Consider the following 20143-nt stretch of genomic DNA (forward strand, 5'->3'; position numbering starts at 1 on the left):
AATACCACCATGTGAATGCGACAGAATGGTAGCGCACAATAAGTAACATGAGTTCAGCACAAGAAATGAATCGCGCGTCTTGCCGATTCGAATGTCACCACGTAAATGACAGGAAATGGTAACACACAATGAATATCATGAATTAAGCACAAGAAATAAATCGCGTGTTTTGCCGATTTGAATGCTGTCTTGCGAATGCCATGAAATGGTAGCGCACACTGAATATTCATGAATTAAGCACAAGGAATGAATTGCGCATCTTGCCAATTCGAAGGCCACCATGTGAATGCCATGAAATGGTAGCGCACAATGAATAACATGAATTAAGCACAAGAAATGAATCTCATTTCTTGCCGATTCGAATGCCACCATGTGAATGCCATGAAATGGTAGCGCCCAATGAGTAACATGAGTTCAGCACAAGAAATGAATCGTGCGTCTTGCCGATTCGATTGTCACCACGTAAATGCCAGGAAATGGTAACACAATGAATATCATGAATTAAGCACAAGAAATGAATCGCACGTTTTGCCGATTCGAATGCTACCTTGCGAATACCATGAAATGGTAGCGAACACTGAATATTCATGAATTAAGACAAGGAATGAATTGCGCGTCTTGCCGATTTGAAGGCCACCATGTGGATGCCATGAAACACCAAGCGCACATTCACATGCACAAGAGCAAAATTGTTTTATAATGCAAATTAGGCCCAAGAACTCGAAAGCCTTCGAAAACGGGATCGGGGGCCCAGCCCGACCTCCGTCTTACTGCCCTGATCAAGAATCACCAACAAAGTGAAAGGGCAAGGCCTGGAAGATCAAAGTAGGCCTCTGGAACAGGAGCTCAGGAAGTTCCTGCTGCTCTGCACCGGGACCTCTGAATAGTGAGCATGTGGAGCTGGGCTGGCTCCCTTATATAGAGTCTTGGCCCAGCCCACAAACCACACCCAGCCATGCTGCAGGGAAAGCTTCTAGAAGGCCCTGGAAAGGGACCACACCCTGACACACTCTGAAAGCCTGCAGCAATACATTGCAAATGAACAGTATTTATAAGCACCTTGAACATAAGTCTTCAGGATTGAACTCAGCAATGCAAAAGGCTAAACAACAGGATATCAGCACAATGCATAAATTACGTTATCTTGAAAGTGCTGGGTTTTTGCATTCTAGTCGCCCGTAGAGCGCGCACTGCCCTGATGTTGACAGTACTCCCCTCTCTCAGACGCGCCCTATGGCCTGGTTTGCCTGGATTGAGACGATGAAAGCACCTCACAAGTACTGGAGCATGAATATCAGATGCGGAAACCCATGAGTTACTTTCAGGGCCATAACCTTTCCATGAGATTAAGGGGGTGATTCTAACCTCGGCGGGCGGAGGAGGCCGCCCGCCGAAGTTCCCCCACCAAAATACCGCTCCGCGGTCGAAAGACCGCTGAGGGTATTTTGGGATTTGCCCTGGGCTGGCGGGCGGCCGCCAAAAGGCCGCCCGCCAGCCCAGGGCAAATCAACCATCCCACGAGGACGCCGGCTCAGAATTGAGCCGGCGTAGTGGGAAGGTGCGACGGGTGCAGTGGCACCCGTCGCGTATTTCAGTGTCTGCATAGCAGACACTGAAATACTTTGTGGGGCCCTCTTACGGGGGCCCCGCGGCACCCCCTACCGCCATCCTGTTCCTAGCGGGAGACCCACCAGGAACAGGATGGCGGTAGGGGGTATCAGAATCCCCATGGCGGCGGAGCGCGCTCCGCCGCCATGGAGGATTCTGCAGGGCAGCGGGAAACTGGCGGGAGACTGCCGGTTTCCCGCATCTGACCGTGGCCGAACCGGCGCGGTCAGAATGCCCTGCGGGGCACCGCCGGTCTGTCGGCGGTGCTCCCGCCGACCCTGGCCCCGGCGGTCTCGGACCGCCGGGGTCAGAATGACCCCCTAAGTACCATAGGTTACGCCCTCTCAGTTTGGAATCCAACACCTTCTTGACTTCGTATTCTACTTTCCCCTGTACTAGAACTGGAGCTGGATGAGGGCGGACCTTCTGGACTGCCTTTTTCAAGAGGGAAGTGTGGAACACTGGATGAATCCGTAATGATCTGGGCAATTGCAGTTTATAGGTCACAGGATTGATTTGCTGAAGGATAGTGTAGGGACCTATGAATTTGGGGTTAAACGTGCTTCTTCTTGAAGTCTATATGTCTTGTAGAAAGCCACACTTTATCACCTGGTTGATACTGCGGTCCCTCACAATATTTCTTGTCATAATGCTTTTTGTATTTTTGTTTGGCCTTTTCTAAATGTTGTTGAATCAATTTCTGGGTTTGATGAAGATTTTGAATGGTTTCTGACACAGCTGGTGTAAGAGAACTTCCTTGAGGGATTGTGATGGGCAAGGTGTCAGGATGATAGCCAAACAAGCCAAAGAAGGGTGTAATACTAGTGGAAGTGTGGAAAGAGTTATTGTAGGCTAACTCAGCTAACCAGAGCATTGATGTCCAAGAATGAAGTGCTTTTTCAGCGTAAGCACGCAGGTATTGCTTCAAAGTCTGATTTAGTCTCTAAGTTTGACCATCTGTTTGAGGATGATGGCTAGTACATAGTGTGAATGTGACTTGAAGTGTTTTGCACCATGTCTTCCAGAAATTGGAGGCAAATTGCGACCCTCGATCGGAGATGATCATTTTCGGTAGCCCATGATAACGGACCACTCTATTCAGTAAAATAGTTGCCAGTTCACTGGAGGTGGGCAATTTCTTACAGGCAATGAAACGTCCATATTGTGTGAGACTATCTACTACCACAAGGATTCCTGAATGTTGTAGAACCACTGGTAGTCCTGTAATAAAGTCTAAAGAAATGTGTTCCCAAGGACGGCTTGGAGTTGGGAGTGGATGCCACAAAACCTTTCGGTTTCAAATGACTTGTTTTAATGCGAGCACAGACTTTGCAGTTGTTTACCATTGCTTTTACGTCTTTTGTCAGGGCAGGCCACCAAAAGTAGCGTTGGATTAATTCAAGAGTTTTAGGAGTACCTGGATGACCTGCCTTAGGTATAACATGCAACCAATGAAATACTATCTTGCGAAGTTTGGTAGTGGGCACGAACAAACGAGCGTCATGGAAAGGTAATCCTTGCTTGATTTACCTTTTGGGATCTGCTTGGGCCAATGTCTGCCATTTCTCAATGGTGAAAGAATCACGGATGTCTTCAAAGAAATCTTCAGTTTTTATGATGCATAGGACTTTGTCTGGAGCAATGATAGCTTTGGAGGTTTGAACTGCAGGCAACGTGGTAGACTCTTGGCGGGACAAGGCGTTAGCTTTGCGATTGTCTTTACCAGGATGGAAAGTTACCACAAAATCAAATTCGGCCAAAAAAAGCATCCAGCGTAATTGCCGAGGAGTCAAAAGTCTGGCGAAACTCATGAACTGGAGATTGCGATGATAAGTATATACTGTGACAGCATATTTGGCACCCAACAAATGATGTCTCCATTCTTTAAAGGCGTCGCAAATCGCCAGAAGCTCTTTTTCAGCAATAACATAGTTTTGTTCGGCTTCGTTCAGTTTCCAAGACATGTAAGCTACAGTATGAAGTTGGCCAGTGTCTTTACTTCGTTGTGACAAGACTGCACCTATTGCCACATCTGAAGCATCAGCTTCCACTATGAAGGGACGGTCCGCATCAGTGTGAGTCAAGACTGGGGCTGTGGAAAAATCTTCCTTCAAAGTTGAAAAGGGTTGGTCAGCTTCTGGGGACCATACACATTTTTCTTCCTTTCTTAATAGCTTAGTGATTGGGGCCACTGTCTGGGAAAAATTATTTATGAACCTCTGGTAAAAATTTGCAAACCCCAGGAAACATTGTACATCACAAACAGCTTTTGGGGTGGGCCAATCCGATACGGCTTTTACTTTCTTTTCTGCCATCCCCATACCTTGAGGGGTAGGGATAACCCCTAAAAACTCAACTGTGGTAACATGAAACTCACACTTGGTTAGTTTGCAATATAAATGGTGCTTTTGAAGGGCTGCAAGAATTTTCTTGACATATTGTACATGTTCATTTTCATTGTCAGAGTAGATCAAAATGTCATCGATGTAGACTATGGCAAATATGTCGAGATACTCTATAAGAACGTCATTCAAGAAAAATTGAAATGCTGCTGGAGCATTACACAGTCCAAAAGGCATGACGGTGTATTCAAAGAGGCCATATCTTGTCTTGAACGCTGTTTTCCATTCATTGCCCTCTCTCATCCTGACCAAATGATAAGCACCTCGTAGTTCGAGCTTAGTTTAGATTTTAGCTTTCTTTAGTTGTTCCAGTAAGACCGGAATCAGGGGCAAGGGATATTTATTCTTGATGGTGACCTTGTTCAAACCCCTATAGTCGATACAAGTTCGAAGATATCCATTCGCCTTCAGAACAAAAAACAAACGAGAGGCTGCAGGAGACTTAGAAGGGCCAATGAAACCATTCTCCAAGAATTGATCTAGAAACTTTTGTAAATGTTGATTTTCATGTTCTGACAGGGCGTATACACAACAGTTGGGGAGTATCGCACCTGGGATTAGATGAATTTGACAGTGATAAGGTCTATGAGAAGGCAAGTTTTCTGCTTGTTTTTCATCGAAAACATCTTCATAGGATGAATACTGTTTGGGCAATTAAACTTCTTTCTCCGCGGCAGTGGCTATGTAAGAGTTGCTAACTTTGGGTACTTGAAACTTTTGGAGGCATTGTTCTGTACATAGTGCTGATGAGAACACGACCTTTCGTTCTGCCCAATTAATCTCAGGATTGTGATGATTTAACCAGGTTAAGCCAAGGATAATTCCATACTGGGGAGCATGGATCACGTCAAGGACGAGTTTCTCTTTATGTTTATTTCTTTGGTTCTTACCCTGACGGATCACCGACAAGGGGACAGTCTGAAGAGTAACTGGTCCCCCAGTCAAGAGATTTCCATCTACTGCCTGTATTATTTCTGGAGTCTTCTTCTCAATACATGGGATTCCCCCATGCACAAACCAATTGGGTGTCAACAAAGTTTCCGGTAGCCCCAGAATCTACTAGGGCCTTCTTGATATAGGTCTTTTTCTTTACTTGAACTTTTATGCCAAGCTTGAGATGTCTAGATTGTGACGGGTTCACGGTGACACCCAAGAGCAACCCTTATTTACATCTTGGGTGTTGTAGTTTTCTGAATCGACTTGTGCATTGGCTGCAACTTTCTGGACAGGACCTCGTTTGCTCTTTGGTTTGATTGTACATTCTTTGGCAAAATGACCCTTGCGCCCACAATAAAGACATTGTCCATTCTTTCTACGTAGGTCCTTTTCATCTTTGGTCAAAGTTCTCCTGATTGTTCCAATTTCCATAGGTTCTGGCGTTCTTTCTTTTTGAGTTCTTGATTCTCTATTATCGTGAACACGCCAGGAATATTTTTCAGTCTTTTTGCATGTTCCCCTTCGTTCTGCTAAACGATGATCCAATCTCAAAACAAGGTTTATCAGGTCTTGACAGTCTGAAGGCTGAGGGTCTATTTGAGCTAGAATATCTTTTAACTCCTCTTTGGGTCCCTTGTAGAACAAGCCCGCTTGCTTTTCTTCAGGCCAAGATGTCTCGGCTACCAGCCAATTAAAGTTGGCTAAATATGACACTGAATCCTGGTTACCTTGTCGTAAGTCTAATAATTCACAATTTGCAGACAATGTTGCAGTTCTATGATCAAATACTCGTTCAAACTCGCAAACAACATTTTTTGTCAGTTGTAAAGCAGGGGACTGTCTTTACGCACAAGAGGGATAGCCAAGGTAGCTGCATCCCCAGTCAGGTATGATAACAAGAAAGCCACTTTGGATTGGGCATCAGGGAAAGTATGTGGTCGGCAGGTGAAGTGTAATTCCACTTGAACCAGGAATGATTGTGCTTTCAAGGGATCGCCTGAGAAACGTTCTGGAGGAGCTAAAGGAATGGCTGAAGGAACATTGAGGGAAATGTTTGTAGAATTACCTCCAGAAGTCTGAGGAGGAGGATCTGGCCAAGACACACCTTTGGGATTTTGTTTCTTCTTCTCTACCTTATCCTGTAACTGACTCACTCTCTCAGCTAGGCTAGCTGCCAAACCTTTTGATGACACCACCTCTGCTTGGAGCTGCGTGCTAGCCTTGACCAGCTCGTCCAATGTGGCCATGCTGAGAACATATGCAAACCTGGAGGATTGATTTGATTTAACACATGCTTTATTCAATCAGTCGATCATCAATGCAAATATACAATGATAATAATAATTATAGAGATAAAATCCAAGTAGCATATAAACATACATTCATAAAATACCTTTCATTTAAAAAATTCTTCAACAATACACAATACAGCTACGGACCCCCCCCCTACAATCCTTTAAAAAGTAAAAATATAGGCCGCTTATAATTAAGACACAGTCCTGATAACGGAATTACGTATACGCCATGCTGCCAGTAAATACTTGCTGACAGCGTATATTAAAGTCTTAGAGTGGTGACTTTTTAAAATCCTCAAGGCAGAAGCGCAGTCTCTTATCCCTATTTCACGGCAGATGTTACAGATCCACTTAGACCTGGGAAGAGAGTAAGCGGGGCAAAAGAACATAAAATGTTCAACTGTTTCAGATGTTGCGCCACAAGCAGGGCATATATCTGTAGCTGTTTTTGTACCCCATCTGCACATCAGTGACTTCAGCGGCAGCGACCTAAAGCGGAATCTGGCATATAAGCTTTTACCTAAAATATCGGGAATAGTATGTATGTATGGTTCAAATTGTGGATACCATTTAAAATCTATGAAGATTTGTTAAGCAGCCATAGGCTCTATGGGTAATGTAATTGTTGCATACATAGGACCAGTATACACGCTTCAATACATTGGAGTGGGCTTTTTCCAGTTTATGGGCTTTTTCCCCAAAATCTCCAAGTCCTAGTTTATTGAACCATCTAGATACGTGTTTGCCCCAGGGAATAGTGGTTGAGTTGGAACACTTTAACAGATCTTGGAGTGAGGTCTTATAAACATCCAATTCTGGTACAGTCCATAGCCTTATCCAATATAAAAGTGGTTTTAAAATGATTAAGTCAGCTATACGTCTCAAACCCAGATCTAAAAACAACGGTATCAGTGGAGTGCTTAGAGGGCAAGCACATAAGGACCTTGCAAAGCTATTCTCACCAATGGTTAGCCTATTGCAATCCGAAAAGCCCCAAACCTCCGCACCGTAGGCAGCAGCACCCTGTGCTCTGGCAATATAAACCTTGATTGCCGGGGAGACAGTTTTTGCTGTTGTACCCCTATAAAAACGTAAGATAGATGCTGCACCATGCTGCAAACGGCCCACACTTTTATTAACCTGTTCTACCCAATTCAAATTATCAGTGCGCCTTACACCAAGATAATCTATGGAACAAACCTTATCCAGAAGGTTCCCTTCTAAGTGAATGGTGCATTTCTTCCGCACTCCTGAACGGAGTGCCATTAACTTAGTTTTCCTGAGATTCAACTCTAAGCCTTAATCTCGACAAAAAGAGTTGAATCTATTGATGAGAGTTTGGAGGCCCATAGGAGATTTAGAAATAAGAAGGGAGTCGTCAGCGAAAAGGGGAATGGGGATTTTTTGAGCGCATAGGGTTGGAGCGTCGTTCTGGCATGTCATTAAAACCTGTACCACCTCGTTGATAGAAATAGAGAATAAAAAAGGTGCCAGCCCCCCTGTGTATGGGGATTTTGTCTGTTAGTTCGCCTAGGTTGCCCCATCTCACTTGCGCGTATGTATCCTCATGCAGCCGCTTCAGAAGTTGAATTAAATTGACTGGAGTCTATTTTATGTAACACCTCCCACAGCTTTTCCCTCGGAACTAAGTCAAAAGCTGATCTCAAATCAACAAAAGCGATATATAACAGTTGTTTTGCAAGGGCTGTGTATTTCCAGTACAGCACGGCCAGTCTGAAAACCTGGTCTACTGTGCTGATCCTCGATCGAAATCCAGCTTGGAGGGGAGATAGAATCTGCTGGTCTGTAGCCCAATGAGTTAGTCTGCCTAGAAGTTGCTTGGCAAATATTTTTTGGAAATTGTCAATCAGACTAATTGGTCTATAATTTGTTGGGAGGTTTGCGTTACCCTTTTTATGAATAGGTATGATTTCGGCACCCTTCCATGTCGTGGGGATCTGCCCCCTTGCAGTAATTTTATTAGATAGTGTATTGATGTACCAGGTCCAAACTGCTGGCTCATAAGAGTAGAGGTCCCCCGGGATTTTGTCTGGGCCTGGGGCTTTCCCAAGTTTTAATGAACGGATAGCCTTGGCAGTTTCTTTAATAGTGAAACGGATGTGGCCCTTATGGTCCTGTAGGCCCCCTTCATGGGGGACTAGACCAGGAAGCACATCCGATGAGGAGAGGGGGTCTTGGGCCACATCCTCTTTGGCTGAGATCTTGGGGGTCTCAATTTTATCATATAAACGTAGAAAATGTTCGACCCATCTTTCTGGCTGTATATGGTTGATAACACCAGTCCTGCCCTCTTTCTCTCGCTTGCCTATCAGTTCCCAGAACAGTTTGTTGTTGTTGGATTGAGTAGCATCCAACAACTCCTGCCAGATTGTTTCTTCCCAGGTTTTTTTGGCTCGGGTTATGGATTCTTTATAAGTGAGTCTAGCTAGTTGTATTTCCCCATGGGTCCCTTCCATGAGGGCGCTTTTTAATCCTGTCTTGGCCCTATGGCAAGATTCGTCAAACCATGTACTGGAGGTACCTCCTTGGTGTCTTACCACAGCCTTCTTGTAGAAGATGCGTTGGAGTCTTACGATCATATTTTCATGTATTGATAAGAGGGGGATGTCATTGGGGTCACAATCGTAATTAGGGGCCAAATTATCTATAAAAGCCAGGTAAATCTTGCGTAGCAAATAGGGATTCGACTGGACCTTTGGCCACCTGACCTTCGAAGATGAATTGTTCAAGGTGGGAGTGGAAACCATGGTAGTTTGGTTGTTCGATGTTCTATCAAAAACATCCCCTGACATAGAAAGTATTAGTGGGAAATGATCGCTTTCACATCTAGCATCCACCTTCATATCTTTCAGGAAGGGCCACAACCTCACATCCACTAAGAAGTAATCAATTACGCTTGTGGTTAAGCCTCGTTTGAAAGTGGGTGAAGTGTCCAGGTCAGAGGGCATGCAGCCGTTACATGCCCTAAGGCCGTGCTTCAGACAAAGAGATGCCAGTTGGGTAGCTACACAAGAATTAAGACAAAAACAGTCGCTAGTCAACTGTGGAATCCCCCATGTTTGGTCTTCTTCCTTGGTGAGACCGGTTAGTATCACAGAGGGTTCAAAGGTACAGTTTACATCCCCAGCTATTATCAGATAAGAAGTTGGTTGTAGGGTATCTAGGAAGTCAAGTAACTGTTTTAGAATCTGGGACTCAACCCCTCGAGGTACTGATTGGGCGTAAACATTAATAAAAATTATATTAAAACTCTGTTGGAACGTGATTTTTAACCCCATCAAATCTGGGCTATCAAATTTTAAAACCTTGGATACACATTGCACATTTTTGTTTAATAGCATCAGAAGACCTCCTTGTGCTCGACCCGTCAGTTTTGTAGAGGGTTGGGCAGCCATGTTAAATGAAAGGAACCCATCTATGGTAATCTTCTCCTCAGCCCATGTTTCTTGGAAGAGGCATATGTCTTGGGTATTTATGTATGAACACCAGTCAATATCATCTAGTTTCCTCCCAAGGCCGGCTAGATTCCAAGTCATGATTGATAGACCTTTTCACTCAGAAACAGAACTTAATGTCTGAAAGTTAGTTTCCTCAGGAATCGACTCTTTAACAGTAGGTTCACAAGAAACCATTGGGCTGGGTTCCTCTAAGTCAGTCCCTAAGGTTGCCTCCTGGGCTGTTGCCAGTCATACAGGGTTGGGCTGGATGGGATCGCCACACCTAAGTAGGTTACTTGTAACGTTACAACATGGATGACTGAGAACTTGTGTCTGGCCTTCATCCTCCAATACTGTCTCTAAGGTGATACATCCCCTCCTTCGTTCCGAGAGATGACGGGTACGGTAATTGAACGCAATGAGGCTTTCGACCAAGGTTCTGTCATGAAACTCGATTGAGATTACATCGTGGGTCGACCCTAAGGGGCACCACCGCTTGGCATTGCGGATATCTGAACATATGACCGATAAACAGTTTCGTTGGTGTCGCAGCCAGTGGGTTACCTTGTTGACCCTAGACTCGTGATCCTCGCTAAGCCCCGGCAACAATTTCGGGACTTGTTTTAGAAAAAGATTATTTGTCCTTGACTTGGGGCATATGGCTGAGTCACAAGGATTTCTCTGATGGTGAGTGGCACTGATGGAACCGAGGGAAGGTTTGGGAGCATGTGAGTCACTAACGTTTGATGAGACATAGGACCTCTTAGACAGGAGGTTGTTAGTCTCTTTACAGCTCCTAGTTGGCAAATAATTTGAGACGTCTGGGGGGCGGCTATTGGAAGAAGTAAGGTTTTTCATAGTATCCCCCTCATCTGTTGGCTTTTTACCGACATGGTACTCCTGTGTGAGGTTATCTTTAGAGCATGTTGCATTCACATCTATACTAGCCCAGTGTATCTTTTCCTTTTGATAATCAATGGCCTGGCCCCCCTGTGCACGCCAGGTAGGTGGAGTTGGGTCAGTCACTATGTGACCTCTATTTGCCCCGTCGTTTCTTAAATGGCATTTGCTTCCAGGTTCTGGTCTCTCCTGCAAGCATTTTGCCAGTTGTAACACCAAGGACCTGACTTCTTCCACTCTCTGGAGTATAAGGGAGACATTAGGACTCAGTGGTATAATTGAAATAGGAGTACTTCCCTCTGTTCCCGCTTGAGGAGACCCGCACCTATGCGAAGAGTCATTTATCTTGCTTATTAAATCATTAGAGGGGGAGGTAAGTGGATGGTGTGTTGTTAATAAGGTCACTCCACTATTAATCAATGTTGAATCCAAGCCTGGATCCTGTGTCTTTTAAAAAAAAATAATCTTGAATCCTCCCAGGGTGGACTAAGGCGTTTTTAGAAGGAGGGGCACCATTTTGACTGGTTGTACAATTTAGTATCGCCTCAACCTCTTCAAATAACAGATCAATCTCTTCAAAGGGTTTTTTGGGCCTAATAGCTGGTTTCTCTGCTTTTTGCGGTCAGTCAGAGGGTCCAGGGGATCGGCAGCTTTTCTCTTCCCCATGAACCCGGGTAAGTAACAAATACAAGTGCTAACAAATTGGAGTGCTTTAAATCTTACTTGTATATGGAGCAGCAGATGAAAGAAAGTAGCCCAGCCCAGCCTCAGTCGGCCGTTGACGGGCGTAGACGGGCCCGTCTTGGCCCGGTCTTCGCCCGGGCGCACGCGCATCCCGCGAGGGGCGCGGCTTCTAATGCAGTCAGGAAGCCGCGTTCGGCCAATCAGGGGAAGCGTCCCGGTCCCCCGGCAACCAAAGGTTCTCTCCGCGTCCCGCGAGGGGCGCGCCTTCTAATGCAGTCAGGAAGCCGCGTTCGGCCAATCAGGGGAAGCGTCCCGGTCCCCCGGCAACCAAAGGTTCTCTCCGCGTCCTGGGAGGGGCGCGCCTTCTAATGCAGTCAGGAAGCTGCGTTCGGCCAATCAGGGGAAGCGTCCCGGTCCCCCAGCAACCAAAGGTTCTCTCCTGGAGGATTATTAATTTGTGGGCTCACTATTCTGTCAGAGTCACCAGATCCTCGGGGTCTGCACATGTTCCCAACACGTCCACCACAAGACAGCTCCAATACTCTGATTAGAATGTCACAGGGTCTAAGAGAGTCCAAGTGAGGAAAAGGGGATTAGGTAGGGAACAGCTGGGAAGGAGACCTTTAGGAAGCAAAAGGTTAAAACACACTATCAAAATTATCATATTAATCATTACTAGACTATAATTCTAAGCATTGTCATACTGGAAACATGGATAACTTAAGCATGGACTAAATAACAAGGCCTCAAGATGTCTGGTTACCTGTGAAGGAATCAAGCAGCATTAATACAACTTTTCAATGAACCTCTCAATGAAATGTTACACATGGATTAGAAACACCAGAACCTTCTAGAATTATGTTTTCAAATTCAAGCATAGTCTTTTGCATGAGGACAAGAAAATAATCTGAATGAATTCTATAACCCCATAGGAATTGTACCTTAGGGACTTATTATGCACATACGATATAACCTCTAGAATTCAAGCACTTTAGTTTCTTAGAATGCAGGAACATGCATTGCGCACATTGCAGATTTCCATAACAGTTTGCAAATGCCATGAAATGCTTGCGCACAATGAATAACTTGAGTTAGGCACAAGAAATGATTAGCGCGTCTTGCCGATTCGAATACCACCATGTGAGTGCCACAGAATGGTAGCGCACAATGAGTAACAGGAGTTCAGCACAAGAAATGAATTGTGCGTCTTGCCGATTTGAATGTCACCATGTAAATGCCAGGAAATGGTAACACACAATGAATATCATGAATTAAGCACAAGAAATGAATCGCGCGTCTTGCCGATTTGAATGCTACCTTGCGAATGCCATGAAATGGTAGTGCACACTGAATATTCATGAATTAAGACAAGGAATGAATTGCGCGTCTTGCCGATTCGAAGGCCATCATGTGAATGCCATGAAATGGTAGCGCACAATGAATAACATGAATTAAGCACAAGAAATGAATCTTGCGTCTTGCCGATTCGAATGTCTCCAAGTAAATGCCAGGAAATGGTACACACAATGAATATCATGAATTAAGCACAAGAAATGAATCGCGCATTTTGCCGATTCGAATGCTACCTTGCGAATGCCATGAAATGGTAGCGCACACTGAATATTCATGAATTAAGCACAAGGAATGAATTGCGCGTCTTGTTGATTCGAAGGCCACCATGTGAATGCCATGAAACACCAAGCGCACATTCACACGCACAATAGCAAAATTGTTTTATCATGCAACTTAGGCCCAAGAACTCGAAAGCCTTTGAGAACGGGATCTGGGGCCCAGCCCGACCTCCGTCTTACCACCCTGACCAAGAATCACCAGCAAAGTGAAAGGGCAAGGCCTGGAAGATCAAAGTAGGCCTCCGGAACAGGAGCTCAGGAAGTTGCTGCTGCTCTGCACCGGGACCTCTGAATAGTGAGCACGTGGAGCTGGGCTGGCTCCCTTATATAAAGTCTTGGCCCAACCCCCAAACCACACCCAGGCATGCTGCAGGGAAAGCTTCTAGAAGCCTGCAGCAGTACATTGCAAATGAACAGTATTTTATAAGCACCTTGAACATAAGTCTTCAGGATTAAACTCTGCAATGCAAAAGGTTAAACAACAGCATATCAGCACAAAGCATAAATTACGTTATCTTTAAAGTGCTGTTTTTTTGCATTCTAGTTGCCCGTAGAGCACGCACTGCCCTGATGTTGACACCCAGTCATTAAACGTTTCTTATTGTGTTTTCTTTGTAATTACTACACACTTCTGAAACACCTTGGAACTCTGAGTGCATATTTTCCAGCATACAGTTTTTTTTTTTTTTTGTTTTTTTTTACTTTACCAGATCATGTGTAAGGCCTTGATATGCAAAGTCCACTCCACCAGTGCATTAAAGGTACAACTGCCTGGGTAATTGCTAAAAGGGCAATTATGAGTGACTTCTGAGAGCTGCTGTGTTAGTGTTTTTCATAAATGCTCCATCTTCATTGTGCTTTCTGTAACCAGGTCATTTATATGTCACTCATTCTGCACCCTTTTAAGTCATTTATATACTGGCGCACTTGCTGTTTTGCAGCCTGTTATACACCTGTCTGGAAGCCTGCCCGATGCAAAGAAAATTTGTTGATGCTTGATCACATGATTCCTCACTTAGAACATATTTCATTACGTCTTTGAAAAGCTTTTCTCTTTTTTGGAAAATCTTACAAGAAATTAGAGATTGGGAGGAGAAATGACACAGCTATGCAGGAAGGAGTGCAGCCCAGGGCTCTATTTACAGCCTGTGCACAGGGACTCCTAAATCTTGTCCGGTAATAAATGACACTGCCGTTGGTATGCAGGAGAAGCCACACTGGCCTTGGTGCTCCTGTGGTCAGAGACACTTGGCTTTTTAGGGTTGAGTCTGTGAGAGCATGTGTCTTGCTTGCGAGACAATGTTGTATACAGTATAGGGCTTGGAACCTGCCCATGCTTATCATTTGTCTCGTTCTGCATCACTCTTCACTGCAGCCCTTTTTATTTGCCAGTGCATCCGAATCTTCACTTCCACCACTTGCTGTGGAGTAGGGGTCAAGCACAGATTGATTCAATGTAATCAGTGCCAGTCAGCTGCTCCCAGACAATTCATGTACTGTTTTTTTTAGGGTCGAGCGCACAAGCGCTCCATCTCTGTTGTAATCTCTCTTTGGGCTTTTAACCACACCCATGTCACGCCTGTCACTTTCATTGGTTAATGGGCTTGCCTTTTAAAATCCGCTTTGTTTCATTAGTGAAAGGCATGCATACGTCATGCCTTTTCTGGTGCTTAGCCCTCCTCAAGCGCACCGGCCAACTACTGAAAACATACGAGGCTCTGTTTTTTCAGCATGGTTTCCGGACTACATTATCTTTTTATTTCCTACACAGCGCGAACGCGCTGTATTTTACAAAGGGCGATGGTGCTATTTTTTTTTCTTTCAATTTGTGTGGCAAGAAAAGTCCAAGTTTACAACGCTAATGGCTCTAACTCGAGCAAATGCGAGACCCGTTGCATTGCAAATGCATGTTTTTTTGGCCAGCTGAAATGTCACTTCTGATGCTTTTTTTTCATTCAGTTGTTGTAGCATTCAATTACAGTGCCCTCAACATTCCGTTTTCCTTGCCCTCAAATCTGTCCCCGCCTCGTTTAGCTTTTCCATTGCTGTTTTAATCCCTACTCCTTCCCTACTTACAGTAACCTTGGTTGGTGCCAGCACAGATGGGGTATTCAGGATTACTGTGCACTCTGTTTATTTGTTACTGCAGCGGCTGCTTAGGGAGCCGTTCACTTTATTGATTCATCATGGCTGCAGGACACCGCTTTCAGTTTTCATTTTACAGTAGCCCTGGGTGCTGCTGAACACAGATGGATAATCACGATTACTGTGCATCATGTTTAATTGTGGCCTTAGGGGCTGCTTAAGGGCATCGCTGACTTTACTGATTCAATTACAGTTGCATGGCACCGTTTTCATTTTAGTTTACAGTGGCTGCTGTTGGTGAAAACCCAGTCTGGGTAATGATGCTGTTTCTGGTGCTGCATAGGTCATTACTTAGCTATATATCTAGTAATAATCGCTCATTATGCACTACTTTCAGTTTAGCTGACAATGGCTGTCTGTAGCATCAAATACCTGGCTTTTTGGGATTGTGAATCATGCAGTTCACTGTGGCAGCGCATGCGCTGTGATTCAGGCACCATTTAGTTCTTTGCCGCCGCCTGGATTCTTACTGCTTGGTGGTTGACTGCTTCCCCTTCGTACATTGTTGCCCATTTTCCATTGAACAGGCAGTATTAAATGCTTAACGTATAATGCCAACCATACACACAAAGATAGGTTCTGTGTGTAGCTCCACCTTGTTTAACAAGCAGAGTAAGCATTAGTTTACTGCTGGTTCACCCTTTTTATTGATCAATTAGGCAGACATATATATATAAAAAAAAGAAAGTGACCTTGCTCATGCATAGAGAATGTTCCAACAAAGCCCACAGAACACGCAAACAAAATGCATTTTTTCTGTGACATACGTAAGAGACTGCATACAAACAGATATAAGTACACTTTTAACCTGATAGAGACTTCTAGTTGCAGATTCCTTACATTAGAATTTCCCCTCCGATGTCAAACTGGATCTGGAGATTTTTTCTTCGCAAAATACCCTTGTGCGTTGGTAGGTGGCTTAGGTCGACTCCGCAGGTGTCGTAGTCACCATGATGATGTCGGGACTAGTACATAGATGCTGCCTCAGTGCAGTGACGCACTTTTTTTTCTTTCCGCTCTGATCTGGAGTGACCTACCCTTGGTCAACTTTTGACTGACTTCAACTCATTTGCCGAGTTATTGTGACGTTTTTGGTGTGTCAAGGATGTCCCCGAAGACCGGCTTCAAACCGTGCAACGACTGTCACTGCATGGTGTCGGTGACAGGTCCACATCGGGTCTGTTTGTGGTGCCTGGAGTGCGACCACAACCCAAAGTCGCTCTCAGCTGGGCCATGCACCTGAAGGCCTTGAGGGAGTGGTGCCTCAAGCTTATGGCGGCCCGGCGCTCGACTATGCATAGGTCCCGGTCTTGCTCAAGGGGAAGGTCTCAAGACCGGTCACGGAGCCACCGCCACCCGTCTTCTTCAAAGTCTTCAGGTCAAAGTATGAAGAAGATGTTGAAGAAATCTCGTCATTCTTCGACTTGACCCTGTCACTCAGCTGATGCGACGCGGGAGGAGTGTTGATGCCTCTGTCTTCAGAGCCTGCTTTTGAGTCCGCTTAGCACCTCCCAGAGTTTCCGGGAGCCAGGGCGACCCCAACCCAATTGAAGGAAGTTTGAGGCCATGTGCCTAATTTTTGGGCAGTCCAACCTCACTACAGCGCCTTCGGCAGTCGTACCATTAAGACCTTCCCCAGGTGCCACGCCTGGTTACGTACATCTGGTTTTTCAGGGGATGTCAAACAGACTATTATGAACATGCCCTTTGATGGCTCCTGTCTCTTTGGAGACAAGGCAGACTCTGCACTGGAGAGGTTCAATACTCCCAGGCTATGGCTCGGTCCCTTGGCCTTTCCACTGCCCCTCGTCCCCAACAGACTGCCTTTTGCCACTTTTGTGGCCACGGAAGGGGCTCCCAGTTGCATCCCTTTCCCAGCCACTGTGTCTCACATGCTGATCAGTCGCTGCATGGTCGGGGACGCAGAATCCCACGTGGTTGTTGGACACAGAACCAGAGGTCTCTCCAGTCCACCTCTGCCACTTCTGCAGCCTCCAAACCCTCCTAGCCCATTCCCTCACTCTGGTCCAGTTGGCAGCAGGAGTCGCCATCACCTGCTCCACTGGGAATCCATCACTATGGACAGGTTGTTTTTGCAAATCGTTCGAAAGGGCTACTCCCTCCCTTTCAAATCTGCCCCACCAGCCATGCCTCCATCATTCAGCCGTATACCGTAGTATCATTTGCCACTTCTCCGCCAGGAGGTCACGGCTATCTTGGCCAAGAGAGCCATAGGCAGGTTGGTTGTTATTCCCGCTACTTTCTGGTGCCCAAAGAAGACAAGGGCTTACGTCCTATCCTAGACCTTTTGGCCCTCAATCTGTTCCTCTTGAAGGAGAAATTCAATATACTCACCCTGGCTCAGGTCCTGTCTGCCCTGGACCCAGAAGACTGAATTGTAGCGTTGGACTTGCAGGACGCTTATTTCCATATTCTGTGTCCTGCCTGCCCACAGACGGTACCTATGTTTCGTGGTAGTTCACAAGCACTTTCAATTTGCTGTGCTCTCCTTTGACCTTATCAAGACCCCTCGGGTGTTCACAAAATGATGGCGGTGGTTGCAGCTCATATGCGCAGGTTGGGAGTTTGTCTTCCCCTACCTCGACGACTGGCTGTTGAAGGCAGACTCACCCTAGAAAGTAGTCTCCCACCTTCAGACTATGGCGAATCTCCTGCACACGCTGGGGTTCACTATAAACATGCGTAAGTCACACCTGACTCTCTCTGACACTCCCTTTCATCAGAGCTGTTCTGGACATAGTGCAGTTTCGTGCCTATCCTCCCGAAAAGCCAGTCCAGGATGTTCAGGCTATGATTCCGATCTTTCAGCCTCTATCTTGGGTTTCAGTGAGACTGGCTCTGAGGCTGCTGGGCCTCATGGCCTCCTGCATCCTGCTAGTGACACATGCCAGAAGGCATATGCGGGCTCTGCAGTAGGACTTGAAGTTCCAGTGGGTGCAGCATCAGGGAAATCTTTCTGACATGGTCCAGATCACGGAGGGGACTGCGAAAGACCTGCTTTGGTGGCTTTCGAATTGGCATTGGGTCAACAACGGATCTATCTCTCTTCCCCAACCAGATCTATCCACAGTGACAGACATGTCATTTCTGGGATGGGGCGGCCATATGGAAGAGGCTGAGATCAGAGGCCTCTGGGCTCCATAACAATCTTCTGGAGCTCAAGGCGATCAGGCTTGCATTGAAAGCATTTCTTCCCTCTATCAAAGGGAAAGTAGTGCAAGTGTTCACGGACAAAACTACCTCCATGTGGTACTGCAACAAACAGGGCGGAACAGGGGCCTGGACCCTACAGGGGCCTGGACCCTTTGTCAGGAGGCGCTATGCCTCTGGAAATGGCTGGCACATCAGGACATCACTCTGGTAGTTCGTCATCTGGCAGGCTCTCTGAAGGCCAGAGCAGACAAACTCAGCCGTCGATGCATAGCCGATCACGAAATGCTGTCTCCATCCAGAGGTGGCGCAAGGTCTTTTTCAGCAGTGGGCAGAGCCTTGGTTAGATCTGGTCGCCTCCGCAGAGAATGCGCAGTGTCAACTGTTTTGCACGTTGGAGTTTCCAAGGCGGCACTCACTCTGAGACGATTTGTCTTGAGTGGAACTCCGGCCTCCTTTCTGCCTATACTACTTCTGTCCAGAGTTCTCAAAAAGATCAAGAACGACTGAGCCCAAGTAATCTTGGTGACTCCGGACCAGGCACGGAGAGTATGGTATCCAGAGCTAATGAGCGTGGCCACCGATCCTCCACTCAGACTGCCCCTTCTGGAGGATCTTCTGTTGCAGCAGCAGGGCATGGTTCTCAACCCGAACCTGTCTCCGCCTTCATGCATGGAGAATGAGCGGCGGCAGTTGACAGCTTTTGACCTTCCACCCGAAGTCTGTGATGTAATCTTGGCAGCCAGGCGCTGCTCCACCAAAACGGTGTACATCTGTAATTGGCATAAATTTGTGGCATGGTGTACCAACAAATCTGTTGATCCACTCTCTGCTCCTCTTTCTGAGGTTCTTTTGTTAATTCTTTTGTTGGCCCAGCAGGGCTCTGCTTTGTGCACTCTTAAGGGTTATTTATTGGTTGTCTCAGCCTTTCTTAGGTTGCCTGATCAGCCTTCACCCTTTAAGTCTCTTATTGCTAGTAGATTCCTTAAGGGCCTCACCTATTTGTTTCCTTCCCACTCAGTTTATCATGCCTCAGTGGGATCTCAATCTTGTCCTTACTTACTTAATTAATGTGTACTCCCTTTGAGCTGATGCACAATTGCCCCTTTCGGCTCCTTACTTTCAAACTTGTTTTTCTTGTTACCATCTGTAAGAAGTTGGCTCTGTATATACTGTCTCAAAATGAGAGATAGTGTGCACAGAGTCCAAGATTTCCCCTTAGAGGTTGATAGTGGCAAAATTAGATAATAGTAATGCTCTATTTTGTGTTAGTGTGGTCGAGCAGTAGGCTTATCAGAGGGAGTGTTAAGCATTTGTTGTACACACACAGGCAATAAATGAGGAACACATACTCAAAGACTTAACTCCAGGCCAATAGGTTTTATATAAAAAATATATTTTCTTAATTTATTTTATTAATTTATTTTAGATTCAAGATTTGAGGTAAGTACACAAAATGCAAGGTGCTTCACACAGGTAAGTATAGAATGTTTAATTAAAACGGTAGTACACACAGTTTTGGTTAAAATGGCAATAAGCTATTTTAAAAGTGGACACTGCAAAAATCAACAGTTCTTGGGGAGGTAAGTTTGGTTAGGTTTCTTAGGTAGGTAAAGCACTTACGCTGTCACCTGGGCATAAGCAGCCCACCGTTGGGGGTTCAAGACAACCCCAAAGCCACATCACCAGCAACACAGGGCCGGTCAGGTGCAGAGGTCAAAGGAGGGCCCAAAACACATAGGAGCCTATGAAGGACAGGGGAGCTCTGGTCCTAATCTGCTTACAGGTAAGTACCTGCGTCCTCGGGGAGCAGACCATGGGGGTTTTGTAGAGCACTGGGGGTGGGGGGAACACACACAAGCCCACAAAACACACCTGCAGCGGCCCGGGGGCAGCTGGGTGCAGTAGGCAAA

The 20143-nt window shown here is 45.8% G+C and overlaps 1 protein-coding gene across 1 annotated transcript in view; it reads left to right on the forward strand.

Moving 5' to 3' along the window:
- The window catches only part of CERS5 (ceramide synthase 5), a 659392-nt gene that overhangs the window by 426591 nt on the left and 212658 nt on the right, over positions 1 to 20143 (forward strand). The gene's annotated exons all lie outside the window — the stretch shown is intronic.

This window comes from Pleurodeles waltl, chromosome 4_2 (genome assembly GCF_031143425.1).
Source record: "Pleurodeles waltl isolate 20211129_DDA chromosome 4_2, aPleWal1.hap1.20221129, whole genome shotgun sequence".
Lineage (NCBI taxonomy): Eukaryota > Metazoa > Chordata > Amphibia > Caudata > Salamandridae > Pleurodeles > Pleurodeles waltl.